At 46.1% G+C, this 15,382-nt stretch overlaps 1 protein-coding gene across 6 annotated transcripts in view; it reads right to left on the bottom strand.

The window, feature by feature from the left end:
* The window catches only part of KLF12 (KLF transcription factor 12), a 311,165-nt gene extending 297,037 nt beyond the window's left edge, over positions 1-14,128 (bottom strand). For all 6 annotated transcript variants that reach the window (XM_068153456.1, XM_068153394.1, XM_068153217.1 and 3 more), the window contains exon 1: positions 13,920-14,128. The gene's annotated coding sequence lies outside the window, so the exon portion shown is untranslated. The remainder of the gene's footprint in view (positions 1-13,919) is intronic.
* Positions 14,129-15,382: the final 1,254 nt, after the last annotated feature.

Consider the following 15,382-nt stretch of genomic DNA (forward strand, 5'->3'; position numbering starts at 1 on the left):
CTTATAAAATAAGGCTACCTATGATCATGATTTTAAAGTCAGAGTGCGCAGAAATTAAGATTGTTATTTTTTTAATGTAATTATATCTCCCTGAGAGGACTAATGAAATGGAGCAGCATATACATAAGCATGTAAGAATGTAAGAAATCTCCAAGAACAATGGAATAATTACAGGGAACAGCTTCAGTTTGTTCAAGTACCAGTAGGACTTAAATGGTAAGATCACTGTGAAAGAGCAGAGCCTCCCCAAGGTGAACAGAGCTCAGCAAAATCACTTGACATTCTTATTGTTTTTAAACTGATATGATTAATGAACAGCAGTTACTGGGACAATGGGGGGGGGGGGGGGGGGGGGGGAAGGGGGAATGAAGTATCCTAATAATATTACTGAATTTGAAATCATCCTGGAAAAACATAGGGAGAAAAAAAAAAGAGCTTGCAAGTGACAGGCCTGTAGTGTCACACAAAGTAAGCATGCCTGAGGCTGGACAATTCTGCTCAGCTGGTACCCCTAGCCAGTGAACACCTTCTTTCATACTTTGGATACAATACACTGACAGATGTGTCTGTAAAGGCACCTGAGAAATCACAGTATCACAGTATAACTACGGTTGGAAGAGACCTCGAGGATCATCGAGTCCAACCTATCAACACAGACCTCATGACTAGACCATGGCTACAAGTGCCACATCCAATCTCCTCTTAAACGCCTCCAGGGACGGTGACTCCACCACCTCCCTAGTCAGCCCATTCCAATGACGAACAACTCGCTCAGTGAAGAACTTTCTCCTCATCTCAAGCCTAAACCTCCCCTGGCGCAGTTTGAGACTGTGTCCTAAAGTTGCCAGGGGTGTCAGTGTCATCAGCTGAGAATAAGGGAAATATTTTAAAACATCATTTTTACAGGCTGCTTCACAAAATGAGACTCGATGGCTACTCGCCCCTTTTGATAATATTGAATACCCACAGAGGAAGCAGGATAACCAACAGCACTACAAAACTTAACTGGCAATGAAATGCCTTTTGTTCTGTAACATTATCATATGTTCTAATGAAAAATTCTGACTCTTATTTAAATTATTCAACAAAGTTATACTTGAAATTAGGAAAATGATTTACATTCTTTCATGAAGGCTTTTGCTGCTGAAGTTTCAAAGAGACTACTACCTTGGTAAAAAAAATCACAGGTTAAACAAAACTGAAATGTAGTAAACTAATCAATAAACAGGTACGTAATAGAATATCTTCTTTCTTATGGCTAGCTCATCCAGTTCATTCACAGACCAATAACCATGTCCAGAGAAGGGCCACGAGGATGATCAGAGGGCTGGAGCACCTCTCCTATGAGGACAGACTGAAGGAGTTGGGGCTGTTCAGTCTGCAGAAGAGAAGGCTCCGAGGTGACCTCATTGTGGCCTTCCAGTCTCTGAAGGGGGCCTAAAAGAAGGCTGGGGAGGGGACTTCTCAGGATGTCAGGTAGTGATAGGACTAGGGGGAATGGAATGAAGCTGGAGGTGGGGAGATTCAGGATGGATGTGAGGAGGAGGTTCTTCACCATGAGAGTGGTGAAGCCCTGGAATGGGTTGTCCAGGGAGGTGGTTGGGGCCCAGTCCCTGGAGGTGTTTAAGACCAGGCTGGATGAGGCTCTGTCCAGCCTGATCTAGTGTGGGTTGTCCCTGCCCATGGCAGAGGGGTTGGAACTAGATGATCCTTGTGGTCCCTTCCAACCCTGACTGATACTATGATACTATGCTTTACCAGGAGCAAAAGAAACTAGGTAAATGTAGGATTTTTTTCTTTCAGTCTTTTAATAGCAGGTAATACCTACTGGCTTCAAAACTTTCAAAACAGAAACCACAAATTTCTCTATTTAATCAAGTGTTATTTTTCCTTAAATATGAGTTAATTTTAAACACAAATACTTTTAAATAAAATTTTTAAGTAACCTGGCACCTTAAAAAAAAAAAAAAAAGTAGTAATAAAAGTCATTTTAGTGATGTTTCCTACAGTTTAGATGAGTTCCAATTTCTAAGTATAGCTGATAAAGAAAATAACTAAATCAAAGCATAAAAAACACATTCATTTTGTAGTATTAAATATGCAAAAATTAAAACTCAGCATGTTAACATTAACCTCACAAACTTTTAAATGCTATAGGTATGCACAGAACGTGTTCTCTCAGGTAAAAATGTGGGTATACTCTACACAAATGTCACTTACTCAATGAGCATCACTGGGAATGGAAAATCAGTAAGAATAGCCAAACTCAAATGAGATTTAAACTGCTTGTTTAAATCAAGTTTTCCTGTCCACTACTTTAAACTCAAAATTATTTAAATCAATTCATCCTCTTTTAACAGCTGCAAATTAAAACTCCATTCAATTATGCAAACTCTGAAAATAAGACAAGAGAAGGAATTGACAGGAGACTGCTTGACCACTCACTTAAGAGACAGAGGTATAACAAGGTTAACCGCCTGGAAGCCAAATATATGGATAAATTCAGGGTGCTGATAATGCATAGAGATTAGACTAATTATAACCACTGGAGTAGCTTACCCAAGATGACAGCTGATTCCCTACTGCATGAAGTTTTTTTACATTACAGCTGTGTCTTCACAGAATGTCCCAGCTCCAAGAAATCATGGATGCTTCCTGAAGGCCAAGGTGATACTCCACTGATGGCATTGTTTAAATTTAATTAGATGATCATAATAGTCTTTTCTGGTCTTCTAATCAATGAATCTACAATGTAATCCCATGCAAAGGTTCCTTATTTGTTCTCATTTAAGTCCTGCCCCCAGTGAGTATAACTCCATTTGACTTCACAGTACATTCCTTCTGCTACCTAAATACCAGCACAACCACCACCAACTTTGAACAGAAATAGCCATCACTTGAAATCGTCTTTTGGGATGACACTGAACCCAAAACGTAGCTTCGCTCTTCCATGAAGACCTAAAATGCACACTTTTCAAAGCCTTTTCACCAAGTCATTGCAGGCTTAAATTGTATTTTACATGCTACTCTAACATGTTCTTTACCCTGCAACACAAGGAATTAAAACCCCCTCTCAACATGGGGCTTCATGTTTAGGCAGAAGATTGCTGTACAGAGAGCTAGGAAAGCTTCCACAAGGTCTCAAGAGTAGGGCTGATAGTTATAAAGTAGAACAGCCTAAAAGTACTTCTAAAACCACTGAATTACAAGATCTGTTTTAAACCGTAAGCCTCCTACTAGACATACAGTGCAAGATGGGTTCCCAAAACCAAGGTTCATGTAACAAACTGGGAGAACAAATTGAATTCAGCATCTGTAGCTAAATTCAGATTTGTTCATCGAGGCAGAAATCCTTAAAACTCTTTCCAAGCTATGTTCAGGTTAGACATGGCTTTCTACCTTCCTTTCAGGGCACTTGCAGTGCTGTTAAGATGCTTTTAGGACACAATTCCCATACTTGACAGAGTTGCCAATCCTCAGTCTTCCTAAGAGCCGAGGTGTAGTCATTCAACTTTTAAACTGAAAACACTATGATGTCTGACAAATGCTGACTGGAATTACTGTTTTAGATCATATCAAATGATTGCTGAAGCACGTATCTCATTTCTTCTCCATCTTAAAAGAATTACTTTTACAGATTCTTTGATATAGATAAAAAATGTCAGGCTTGCTGAATTAATTTTAACGTTGACAAAATAATATTTCCATTGACATATTTAAACAGTATGAAAAGAAGACTTTTCATGCTACCCTCACATTTCTATTTACAGTGTCACAACAATATCCAAGGGGCCAGCCTGGATGCAGGAGTGACTCTGGCTCACTCTGGGTCTGCTGAAAGACACTCCAAATGAATGGGAGCATCTTCACTCTACCTGCCCTACTCTCTGGTCAGGCACTACAGAAAGCCACACTCAAGAAGGCAACCCTGCCCAGAGAGCTTGCCAGTTAGGTGCTGAAGAAAAGAAGAAAATATACCTTAAGCAGAGCAAATAGCAATTTTAAGAATGTATGTGTATACATATATTTTATATATATATATGTGTGTGTGTGTGTGCATGCTATAAACAGCATTAAGGGCCACTGGCTTCTTCATTCAGATGGGTTGAAAGGACAGGAGTACAAGTAGAAAATGTTTTCAAGAAACAGAATGGGAGGGAGGGGAAGAGTTTAAGTTCATTAATTAATTAATTTACATCACAGGATCAGCAAGGTTGGAAGAGACCTCAAAGATCATCAAGGCCAACCTGTCACCACAGACCTCATGACTAGACCATGGCACCAAGTGCCACATCCAATCCCCTCTTGAACACCTCCAGGGACAGTGACTGCACCACCCCCCTGGGCAGCCCATTCCAATGATAAACGACTCGCTCGGTGAAGAACTTTCTCCTCACCTCAAGCTTAAACTTCCCCTGGCGCAGCTTGAGACTGCGTCCTCTTGTTCTGGTGCTGGTTGTCTGGGAGAAGAGACCAACCGCCTCCTGGCTACAACCACCCTTCAGGTAGTTGTAGAGGGCAATGAGGTCTCCCCTGAGTCTCCTCCACTCCAGGCTAAACAATCCCAGCTCCCTAGCTATACTTTTCACAAAATTAAGGCAGCCTTAAATAACTCAGGATCCAGAAAATGTGGCTGGAAATAACAATTCAAATAAGCTTTTTAACAACAAAACACTGTTTCATTTAGGTCAGTAGCAGAAGTGCTACCACAAGAAGAGGATGTCAGAGAATAGCACTCTTCACCCAAAGAGGGGCAAGGCAATGCTGCTGGCAAGAGGCAGAAAGCAGCACAACAGCTAAACACATAGGGCTGAAAACTGATGGATGGGAACATGCAGAACCAACTGCAGTCAGAATTCATCAGCAGAGGCTTTATGCTTTCACTTGAAGTCCTCTTGGGGTTTCTTTGTTTGTTTGAGGGGGTTATTTGTTTCACTGCATTTGGGTTTGTTGTGATTTTTTTTTTCTTATGCCAAGAAAAAAAGACTTTTTGATGAAAACCACAGAAGACAGGAACTTCAACATTCGTGAGGGATGCTAAGGTAAAAGTAATTTTGTGTTGGTGGTCTTCAGGCTATGCCCACAGAAAGACCCGAGTACCAAACCACTAAGCTTGCAGAGCTGTTCCTACTGTAGGAAACCACAGCCTGGGCAGGGATACCCACTCTGACAACACAAGGGGTAAATTTAGATGCCAAGCAAGGAAAGCCATGAAAAATGCTCACAGAAACTGCTATTCACAGTATCACCAAGGTTGGAAGAGACCCTGAGGATCATCAAGTCCAACCCGTCACCACAGACCCCATGACTAGACCATGGCTACAAGTGCCACATCCAACCTCCTCTTGAACACCTCCAGGGATGGTGACTCCACCACCTCCCTGGGCAGCCCATGCCAATGACTAATGACTCGCTCGGTGAAGAACTTTCTCCTCACCTCGAGCCTAAACTTCCCCTGGTGCAGCTTGAGACTGTGTCCTCTTGTTCTGGTGCTGGTTGCTGATTGCTTTCTTACCATCACCAAATCCCACAGGCCCAGGATTCCTTCTCCCAGAAATTCAATAAAGCAGGTCTCCTCTCATCTACCTTTCAAAAAAGTGCATGCATCTATGTGTGACCTAAACACCTGAGAATTCCTCTACTGCCAGCCAGCAGAGAGGTTCTCCGATGGTCTTTTAACTGTTAGAATGATTCTAGTGTCATGATTTTAGACCACACCTCTGAGAAGAGGATGAGCTAGGCTCCTCTTTTTGGGAAAGGAACATATTTTATTCAAGCTATCTGTCAGAAATTACTTAGGTAAGTGTCTGTGATTGCTATGGATAGACTCAAACCTCACATCCCTGCCTAGCCCACATGCTTCTTTAGTATTGCAATGGAAAAGAAACACTGTCTCCCCAAAACCAGCAACATGTGAAACCTAAAGGAAAGCACATCTCCAGCAGGCACAAAATAAATCTATCTTGGATACTGGTTGGGATGCAAGGAAGAAAAAGAGTACTAAATCTAGTTATACTTTTTTATATTTGTGCTATCTTTATATTTAATTGTTCCATGTGACTATTGCAAGCCAGCTCAACAGCCACAAGCAAAAATCACAAATCTATTACCCTCTCAAAATAGATGGTCCATAATTATTGATACATATTCTTTAGACAAATGTCAAAGACACTTGAGCCAAATGTTGATATAGCTGAATAGAGATTGGGAAAGTAAAAGTGAAAATGGCAATGCTTTTCAAAATAGCAGCCTCCAAATCTGACTGCTAACTAGATTTAGTTTACACGCTCTTCCTTTTCAACAGGGGAAAGATAATCTACTTTTGCTCATTGTTTCCTTTCAAAATGCAGTAGGACCTTGTTGCATACAAGAGATTTCTTTGGTTAGATGAAACTAGTGGAAAATTAAGTTGCCTTATAACAATTACCAATTTCTAGAAACTGGAAACGAGTATTTCTCTGCACCTTTAAGAGAAATCTTTTCATTTCCCACTTCACCCAAATTTTCTTGCTATTGAAGGATTCTCTAAAAAAGGAACTGGAAGAGTTCCAACTACTGTCCAACACTTAAAAAGATTTTAAAGTGTCATCAATCACAGCTCTTTACATGCTCTTCTCAAACACTGCCAACCCATCCTTCAAGACTAATTCAAAACTGGTTTATGCCAGCACTGCACACTACAAGATTTTTTTAAAAAATTAAAGAAATCTGCATTATTCTGGTTTCAAGTCAAGTCCTGTTCAGATTCGTGTCAGATGTTACCAGGTAACATTCATGGCTGTTATGTTTTTTCTTTTTTCCAAGGAAGAACTGGCAACTGATGCCATTAATCCTAAGTATCTCAATGGCTACTTTAGATGACAATGTGTTATCCTGTCTGCTGTAAAAGGTATCTTCAATTTTTAGCAGACCATCTGAAAGTGATGGGCCCATGGTGAAAAATAAGTAGAACAGAATAGAATAGAATAGAATAGAATAGAATAGAATAGAATAGAATAGAATAGAATAGAATAGAATAGAATAGAATAGACCAAGTTGGAAGAGACCTTCAAGATCATCGAGTCCAACCCATCATCCAACATCATCTAATCAACTAATCCATGGCACCAAGCACCACATCAAGTCTCCTCCTGAACACCTCCAATGACGGCAACTCTACCACCTCCCCGGGCAGCACATTCCAATGGGCAATCACTCTCTTTATGAAGAATTTCTTCCTAACATCCAGTCTAAACCTCCCCTGGCACAGCTTGAGACTGTGTCCTCTTGTTCTGGTGCTGGTTGCCTGGGAGAAGAGACCAACCCCCACCTGGCTACAGTTTCCCTTCAGGTAGTTGTAGATGGCAAGAAGGTCTCCCCTGAGCCTCCTCTTCTCCAGGCTAAGCAACCCCAGCTCCCTCAGCCTCATGGTAAATGACAACAGTCGTGGTTATTCTTTGAAGTTCATGTTACACGTTCCTAAAATACAACATTATTCCATTTAACAAATTTCAGCTGAAATTCTGTGATTGCCTCTGCAAATTTGGATTTGAAAGTTTTTAAGAACACATCAGTCACTTCTGACAATTTTAGTAGTGGAAAAAGCAGCTAAAAATAATTCAGAATATTTTGGTTGGGAAGATTCACCCTCAGGGATCCACAAAAAAAGAAGACACAAATTGATGGGATTAGATCATTATCCTTACCCGTGCCAATGCCAGTCTCTCAAGACACAAATAAAGCATTTGAGAATTATGGTTCACCCATACTCAGGAAGGCTACCAGAATTCACTGATAGCCTCTCTGACTCCAACAGACCTGAACTTAATCTCCCATTGACCTGAGCTCTTTGTACATCACCTGTACTGGCCCAGCACCACTGTGTTTCACACACTGTCATCAGGGACTTGTAAGGCTCCAGAGAAGACATGCAACACCACCACCTAGAAAGCCCTTCTTCCCTAAAGCAGAGAAAAAGTAACTATTTAGGTAGTCAGTGGGGGGATCAGCATTAGCATGTATTACCTTGTGCTCTTCACAGCTCTCACCACTGGACAACACTCCACGCTAATTAGGCATTAGAGTCACTGCTTGCCTCCTTACAGGGAAGGTAATGAAATGGTTATCCTAGGTGACATCTGACAAAACCAAGACCAGAACTCAGGTCTCCCAACATGATACATCATCTGATTAATTATTCCTTTTGTGGCAGAGATGTCCAAGGCCATGCATTTGATTGTTCTACATCTAAACACCGAGAACACATCCCACAGCCAAGAACAAAGCTCAGGGTTTTTGAGTCCCATCATTACTCTGCTATGTTGCAAATACCATGCCAGCCATTAGCAAAGAGCATGCTTCATTCCTGTCCTGGAGTCTGGTTCACAGAGAGGACAAAAGCTTGCTACTGCTAACCAGACATTCCTGAACTCAAGTGGTGCTGATCTGCACTCCAACTCCAAAGCCTGTCAATGCCAGCACTACCAGCAGCCCACAAAAGAATAAACAACATTGCACATGAGGGCATTTGTCTCAAGGAAAACAACTAAATAAATAAATCTGTGAACAAATATATCAGGAGACTCTTTAAAAAGAGACACTGCTAGCACTGCATTCAGAGGATACGAAATCCCAGCGTGCAATGCTTTTGGAAAACTTTATTCAAGTAAGACTGAATACACACTTTTACTATTTTTTAATCAAGGCCTTATCCTTTACCATTATGCACACAATTTTAGTTCTGGTGTATTTCACATCTTTGTGCTTTTACTGGGCATTGGGGGGAAGGAACAATCAGCAAACCAACATCCAGGCAAGTCCTACCCCTGTACCTGCAGCGCAACAGGCTCCTCTGCCCCAAGAGTTGATGCGTACAGAAGTGGAGTGCATGAAGAAACACAGTAAGTATGCAGCACACAGTCCCTGAATATATTTCACATGACTTCATATATTCACTCCCAAGTTCTATCATACACTTCAGCTGGGAAGCTGAAGCTAAAAATGCAGGAAATTACAGACACACAGGACCAGGGCACAGCATAAAGTTGGCCTCTCCAAATTGAAAGACATTGTTCAGCAGTAGTCATAAATGTAAATACTGTTTGAGTGTTATAATTTTACTTTGGTTTAGACCAAAGTTTAGATCATGCTTTCTAATTAATGAGATTTTTACAGTGAAGTCCACACAAGCTCAGTGTTACATACAGTGTAGATACACTGACGTTTTGGCAAAGCCACCTTAGTTCTCCCTCTTCCTTCTGTCTCTCAGCATTAGTTTAAGAAGCCTCTGCTGCCAGTTTTGCATTACAGTTACTGCTTGGGAGCACACAGGAGAGCACAGGCTCAGAAGAAACTCCACCTGTCACACCAAACTTTGCAGAAGTATGAGTAAGTTCACAGTTTTTTAGGGCAGCAAGTCTAAGCAGACCTTCTGCACAGAAAAGAGTTTCCAAATGCGAAGAGCATCACTAGGACAGGTCAGGGTGGTTGGTTGGGTTTTTTTAATGTACACATATCTAAACCAAGACACTGCACAACTAGACTCACATTGGCCCAGTTTTACCCACTTTTGCAACAGCGCCACATACATATATTAGGTCAACATTCCAGACCAGTTTGTCAGCATAGCTCGGTGCCTAGCTTTAAACTAAACCAGTCATTTTGACACTGAATCCTCAAATCCAGCTCATCACTCTTTATCAATTTTGCATTTAGTACTGACTTTAAAAAAAAATATATTCCATTGAAGCAAGAGGTCTGTCTAAAGTTCAGTTGTTGAACACAGTGGGTAAGGTTACATTGAGCTTTTTCCACTGATGAACAATGTTGGAAGTGCCCTTAGGACTACAGTGCAAAAGCTCTTTCCTAGAGTAAGCATGCATTTCATTTAAAAAATATTAGTTTATTTGTTACTACATAGCAAGCATAGTCATTTCATGCTTTCACCTCTGCACTGCCAGGACTCAAAGTTCATTTCACAGATAGAGCATAAAAGGAAAGAAGCCACAAGGTGATTGCTTGATACTTTTCTTTACATCTCACTTTGAAACAGCATGCTCTTTATGTTTTCCTCCTAGCTGGGGAAAGTGAGCATGCTTGTGTTCACAGCTCCTCCTCTTTCAAAGACGCACAGCTGCAGCTGTAGTAAACAACCACTAGTCAGGAGCTGAGAAGGTCAAAGTCTTGGTGCTGCATCCACTTGAGCTTTTCTAAAAATGAAATTTCCATTTCAATAAATTAATTTTGTTTCATTTTGTAGTTACATCAAGGAAAGGCAAACCACAATCGTCCTTCAGCAAAATAGAACAAGATACAATACTTTGAAAGCCACAAGCAAAACACCAGTATAAATATTTGCCCAGCTTTATTAACATACAAATATCTCATTCACAGTCTCATATTTTATTTGATTTGAACAAAGACTTGGTCAAAAACAACCTTGTACTGATGAGACCTGTTACACAATGCAAATGACACTAGAGAACAAGCAAGGAGGTTGGCCATCCCCAACAGCAGTGCCAGTGACCACAGAGGAGATGCAGCAGCCTGAAGCTCCAGCACTGCAACTTTAGGAAGGTTAGCATAAGTAGTCATCATCCACCCAGAGGTAAAAGGCACACACTTTCCCTTTGTTTTATAAACTACCCCAAATCTAAACAACAGAATGCCCTTCTAGCAATGAAACCTGCACCAAATTACACAGAGCTTCTGCAACTCCACAGTGTGGCACACAGTTCCCCAAACACCCAGGAAAGGTATCCCTCATTTCACTCAAAAACATGGTCTGTATTTCTATGTAATTATGGTGGGTACCATCACACACCAGCTTGGTCTGGGTGAAGAGGAAGATGGTTGCTAGCATGGGACTTTGCAGTCCAAGCCCATCAGTGACCTCTACCATGGTTCAGACCCTCTACGTTTTCAGTCTCCTCTTGTCTGAAGTAAAACTCTGCTTGCACACATTCAGGTCTGGCTCATCCCACTAGAAACAGCTGGCAGAGGACTCTGAGATTAGCCTGTCCTGGAAACTTAAAGTTTATTTTTAAAAGTTGTTACACACAGTCTTCTTGGGCTCTCAGAGGCCTTTCCAGACAGGTCTTTCTACAAGAGGGTGCAGGAAGGCCTGGAAATATTACCACTAAGTACTGCTGGGCAGGGGGAAGAATAAATTGCAAATACCTCATTTCCCATCCCCCCTTCTTTGCACATCTGATATTGCCTCACTATCAGAAGCAGAAACCAAAGAGGATCTCCCACATCCAGAGCTCCTTCCCAGTCCTTCCAGCACACAGTCAATCACTCATGAAATACTCCACGGAATATCTCCTCCTCAAAATGCCTCTCTTGCCCCAGAGCTGGGGGACAGAAGAGCCTTAGAGCTTTTTTTTTTTCCCAGCCCTGTTTAAATGCTACCGCGTGCCTCCATAAACTGGGGGGGGGGGGGGGGGGGGGGGGGGGGGGAACGGGGGGCAGGGGGAAGCCAAGCTACCTTGCAAAGCTTACAGTATCCTAATGAAAAGATCTGTCTAAAAAAAGGTGCTTCCCAGACTGTCCCCTGCTTCCACCACTTCCTCTCCTCTTCCCTCCTCCCGCTCCCCGCCCCCCCCAATCCCTTCCCCCCCGCCCCGAGTTCCAGGTAGCAGACACAGGAAACGAAAAGGAAGGAAAAATTAATAAATGGGGAGGAAAAAAAAGAAGGAAAATACCACTACTGTTGGTCTGGATGCAGCGTGGGTGAGCGGGTGGGGGGTGCTGGCCCCAGAAGGGGGTGCGCATGGGTGCAGCTCCCCGGCCGCTAAAGGAGTGATGTCATCCCACCAGGCTCCAGTCCGGGCACCTGCCGGCAGCAGCGCAGCAGCGGCAGCTCCAACTGGCTGCCAAAGCCTCAGACAGCACCGGGAGGGGAAATTAGAAAAAAAAAAAGATCCGCAATGTTTCCTTCGCTATGCGTGGTCGGCTTGTGACGATAGGTGACACGCCGGCTTGCAGACAGCGGTTTCAAGTTGATTACGTCCCATTAGAAAGATATTCCCCCGCCCCCCGCACAAGTAATATATTAAAAAAAAAAAAAAAAAAGGAAGGCAGCAGCAGCAGACTGGGTTTATGCAGCCTTACGTCATCAATAAAATGCTCCTATCGCCCCATCTGTGACCTATTCAGCACACTTACTAATCCCACGCTAAGACCACTTTGCTGTTCCTGTACATTTCAGAGTTGTAGACCAACCAGAAAGCAGAAAATGGAGCCCATATGCGGTCAGCGCTATATAAAGCAGCCTTGCAAAGTTGCCGCGGAAATGTACCTGCCGATTTGCCGTGATACCGTGGCAAGACAAAAAGGGAAAGGGGGAAAAGAATTAAGAAAAAAAAAAAACACCAAGACTGGGGGGGATGTGAAGAATACCTTTAGTCCATGACGGATAATTAAAAATAATAAACTGGTTCACGTATTAATTCAGGGGGAAGGGGACTGCCAAAAGGTAGCAGGATTTTACAAGCTCGATATAAACCCCGACACAAGTGAACTTCTCTTCAGTGCTTCCTACCAAACTGCTGCTCCTACCTGCTCCCTAAGCGCGTAAAACATCGTATTTTCCATGCAAGCCACGCCAAGACCCAAAAAACCCCGCTGTCTGGAGCCGAGCATCACATCCCTGCAAACCATGGCGCGGGAGAAATACAAAATAACCCATCCAGTTGCTCCTATCCGCCTCCCCCCAAATCCCGTACCACTCTAATGGGTGGGTAATGGGGGATTTGGGGGGAGGCAGATAGGAGTCCGTATTTCATTCCAGCGCTTTTACCCGGCTGCACCAACAGCGGAAAGCTTTCGGTGGGCTTCCCAGGGTGCCGCCGATGCCATGGGGCACGCATCTCCCGCAGCTGCTGTGGGCGCACGCTTTTTAACTTAAATACCAGCGGTCTGCTCCCCGGACTTCTGGAAGTACTGGTTTTACTGAAGATAACTGTTTTTGTAGAAAATAATATAGCCTTACATTCCGATTTTTTATTACACACACACCCGGTATAGGGTTAACTGTGATTTCCTCCCTCCAACCTCCCCATGTAGCATTACACTCCGATTTATGTAGTTATGTTTATATTTAGTTTAATATTATTTTTTATGATTTATGTATTTTTCCCCAGCCCCCTAAAGGAGCAGGAGCACCGCCGGCCGTCCGCACTCCGCTGCCGGGGGCCGGCAGCACAAAGGGCTAGGCGCTCCCACCTCGCTGCTCATCGCTTCTTGCTTAGCGCTTTTTATTTCTTCCCTCTCCCCGTTTGTTTCACGGCTCCCCACAGCCTCCTCACCAAAAGCCTCTGCGGGAAAGTTGAAGGAAAAGTTCGGGCCGGCGGCGGCCCCCCAGCACCCTGCACACCCACCCCTCCCCCCCGGCATCGCTGCCGCCGGGGGCACCGAGGAGGGAGGGAGGGAAGGAGGGAGAGAGAGAGGGAGGGAGGGGAGGGCACCGCCGTTAACCCCCGGCTCGCCCCGGCGGCGGAGCCCGCCCTGGCGGTGCTGGGGAAAGGAAGGGGGAGTGCCTTGCCCCCTCTTCTCTTTAAAATTATTTAACTTCAGCATAGGAGCTTTTTGCTTTTTTTTTTTTTTTTGCTTTTTTTTTTTTTTTTTTAAGCAAAACTGACTGGACAGCAACAGCAAAAATTACACACGTTAGCCGTTTATTCCGGTAAGCAAGGGAATCGGCACAGACCTGAGCAGAAGCGACAGAGCAGAAGAAACTGCTCCCTTCCCCTGACACAGGATCGCCGCTTGCCCTGTCCCTCTGCCCGCCCGCCCCGCTCTTCCCGGGCAGTGCCACACGCACGCACACTCACACAGCACAGGCGGAGGAGGCAACCGGCGGCCGGGCTCGCCGCCGTCCCCGGGAAATGAATGGGGACAGCCCGGAGAGCCGCGGCGCTCGCCCGCCGCCGACTTACCCGCGTCACATGATGAGCCCGGGGCAGGGTGGGCCAGGGGTGGAGGCTCCCGGCGCCGCCTCGCCTCACGGTGGGGCCACCGCCGCGACACCCCCACCGGCCGCTCAGACAAAGGGCCCGGTCCAAACCGGCGTCCCCCTCCCCAGCTCCCCGGCCCCTGCTCCGGCCGCGGCGGGCGCCGGTGGCGTCGCTGGCATGCGGCGCGTCCCCGCCCCCACCGGCAGCCGGGCGGGGGGAGGGGAGGGGGCCGCGCCCCCCGCCCCTCGGCCGCCCGGTGCGCCGCCTGCCCCGCCCCGGGGGGGTGGGGATGGGAACGCCCGGCCGCGCCTCCCCCTCCTCCTCGGCCCCGGCCCCGGCTCGCCCGGCCGCGGGGGGCAGGGCAGCGGGGGCCTCCGGGGGCGCTGCGGGGTGGGGCAGGGCGGGGACCGGCAGCGGGGGCGCCGAAGGGGAGGCCTAGGGCGGGGGGGCGTCGAGGGCAGGCGAGGCGGGGGACAGGTTAACGGGTTCACGAGGAAGGCTTGGCGGGGGTGCGGGGCGGTGGGGGAGGACCGGGGCAACGTGAGCTCTCAGGGGAGGCCCGAGGGGAGCCCCGGGGGCGTCAGGGCTTTGCGGGCGCTGAGAGCAGCGCCGGGGACACATGGCTCTGGGGGCCCTGAAGAGAGCCCTGGCGGGATAAGATGATGAAAACCCTGAATGGACCACGGCGGGACAGGGGACAGCGAGCGAAGCCCTGACGGGGCAAGGTGATAGGAGCGCTGAGGGGAGTCCCGGGGGGACAAAGCGATGGCGGCGCTGAGGGGAGACGGCGACCCGGGACAGTGGCGGCGAAGAAGGAGACACGGTGGAGACGTGGTTGTCGCGATAATGAGGGACGTCCCGGGGACGGTGACACAGGGGGATAGGGAGGCTGAAGGGAGCCGCGGCGGTGGAAACGCGAGGGGTCAGGCCACGGAGCTGCTGCGATAAGCACCGGGGAGTGGGCGGAGGAGACAGGCGGGGACCGGGGAGGGAGGAGCCGGGGAGGAGAAGGCGGGTGCCGGGCACGGTCCGGTGCGGCGGATGAGGGCGTAGGAGCCGTCCCGGGGGGCGCGCCTCCGCCGGCGGGGCAGAAAAGGCCGAGCAGTGGGGGCGGTGTTCGGTTCCCTGGAAATCTTGGCTGGTCGTGCCGGGGCTTCGCACTTACCTGTCGGCTTCGCAGGGGCTGAGCCCTGAAAATCGTCTATTTCTTAACGCAGGCACGCTACAGCTTGTGAGAGGAATTTGTGCATAGAGGTCAGCGCGTAGGTCCGAGTTGCGCCTCTGCAAGCCGAGAACTTTCTTTATGGGAAGAGTTTTCACACCTAAGGGGCTGCAGATCATGGATTGCAAAGGCTTTAATAACAATGTGTAGAGAAACCGGTTTCAAAATCTTAGTTTGTTTTAAACAATTCTTATTATATGGATGCTTTAAAGAAGAACTATGA

The sequence above is a fragment of the Melanerpes formicivorus genome, unplaced genomic scaffold (assembly GCF_026170545.1).
Source record: "Melanerpes formicivorus ecotype bairdi unplaced genomic scaffold, bMelFor1.0.p_v2 SCAF_1, whole genome shotgun sequence".
Lineage (NCBI taxonomy): Eukaryota > Metazoa > Chordata > Aves > Piciformes > Picidae > Melanerpes > Melanerpes formicivorus.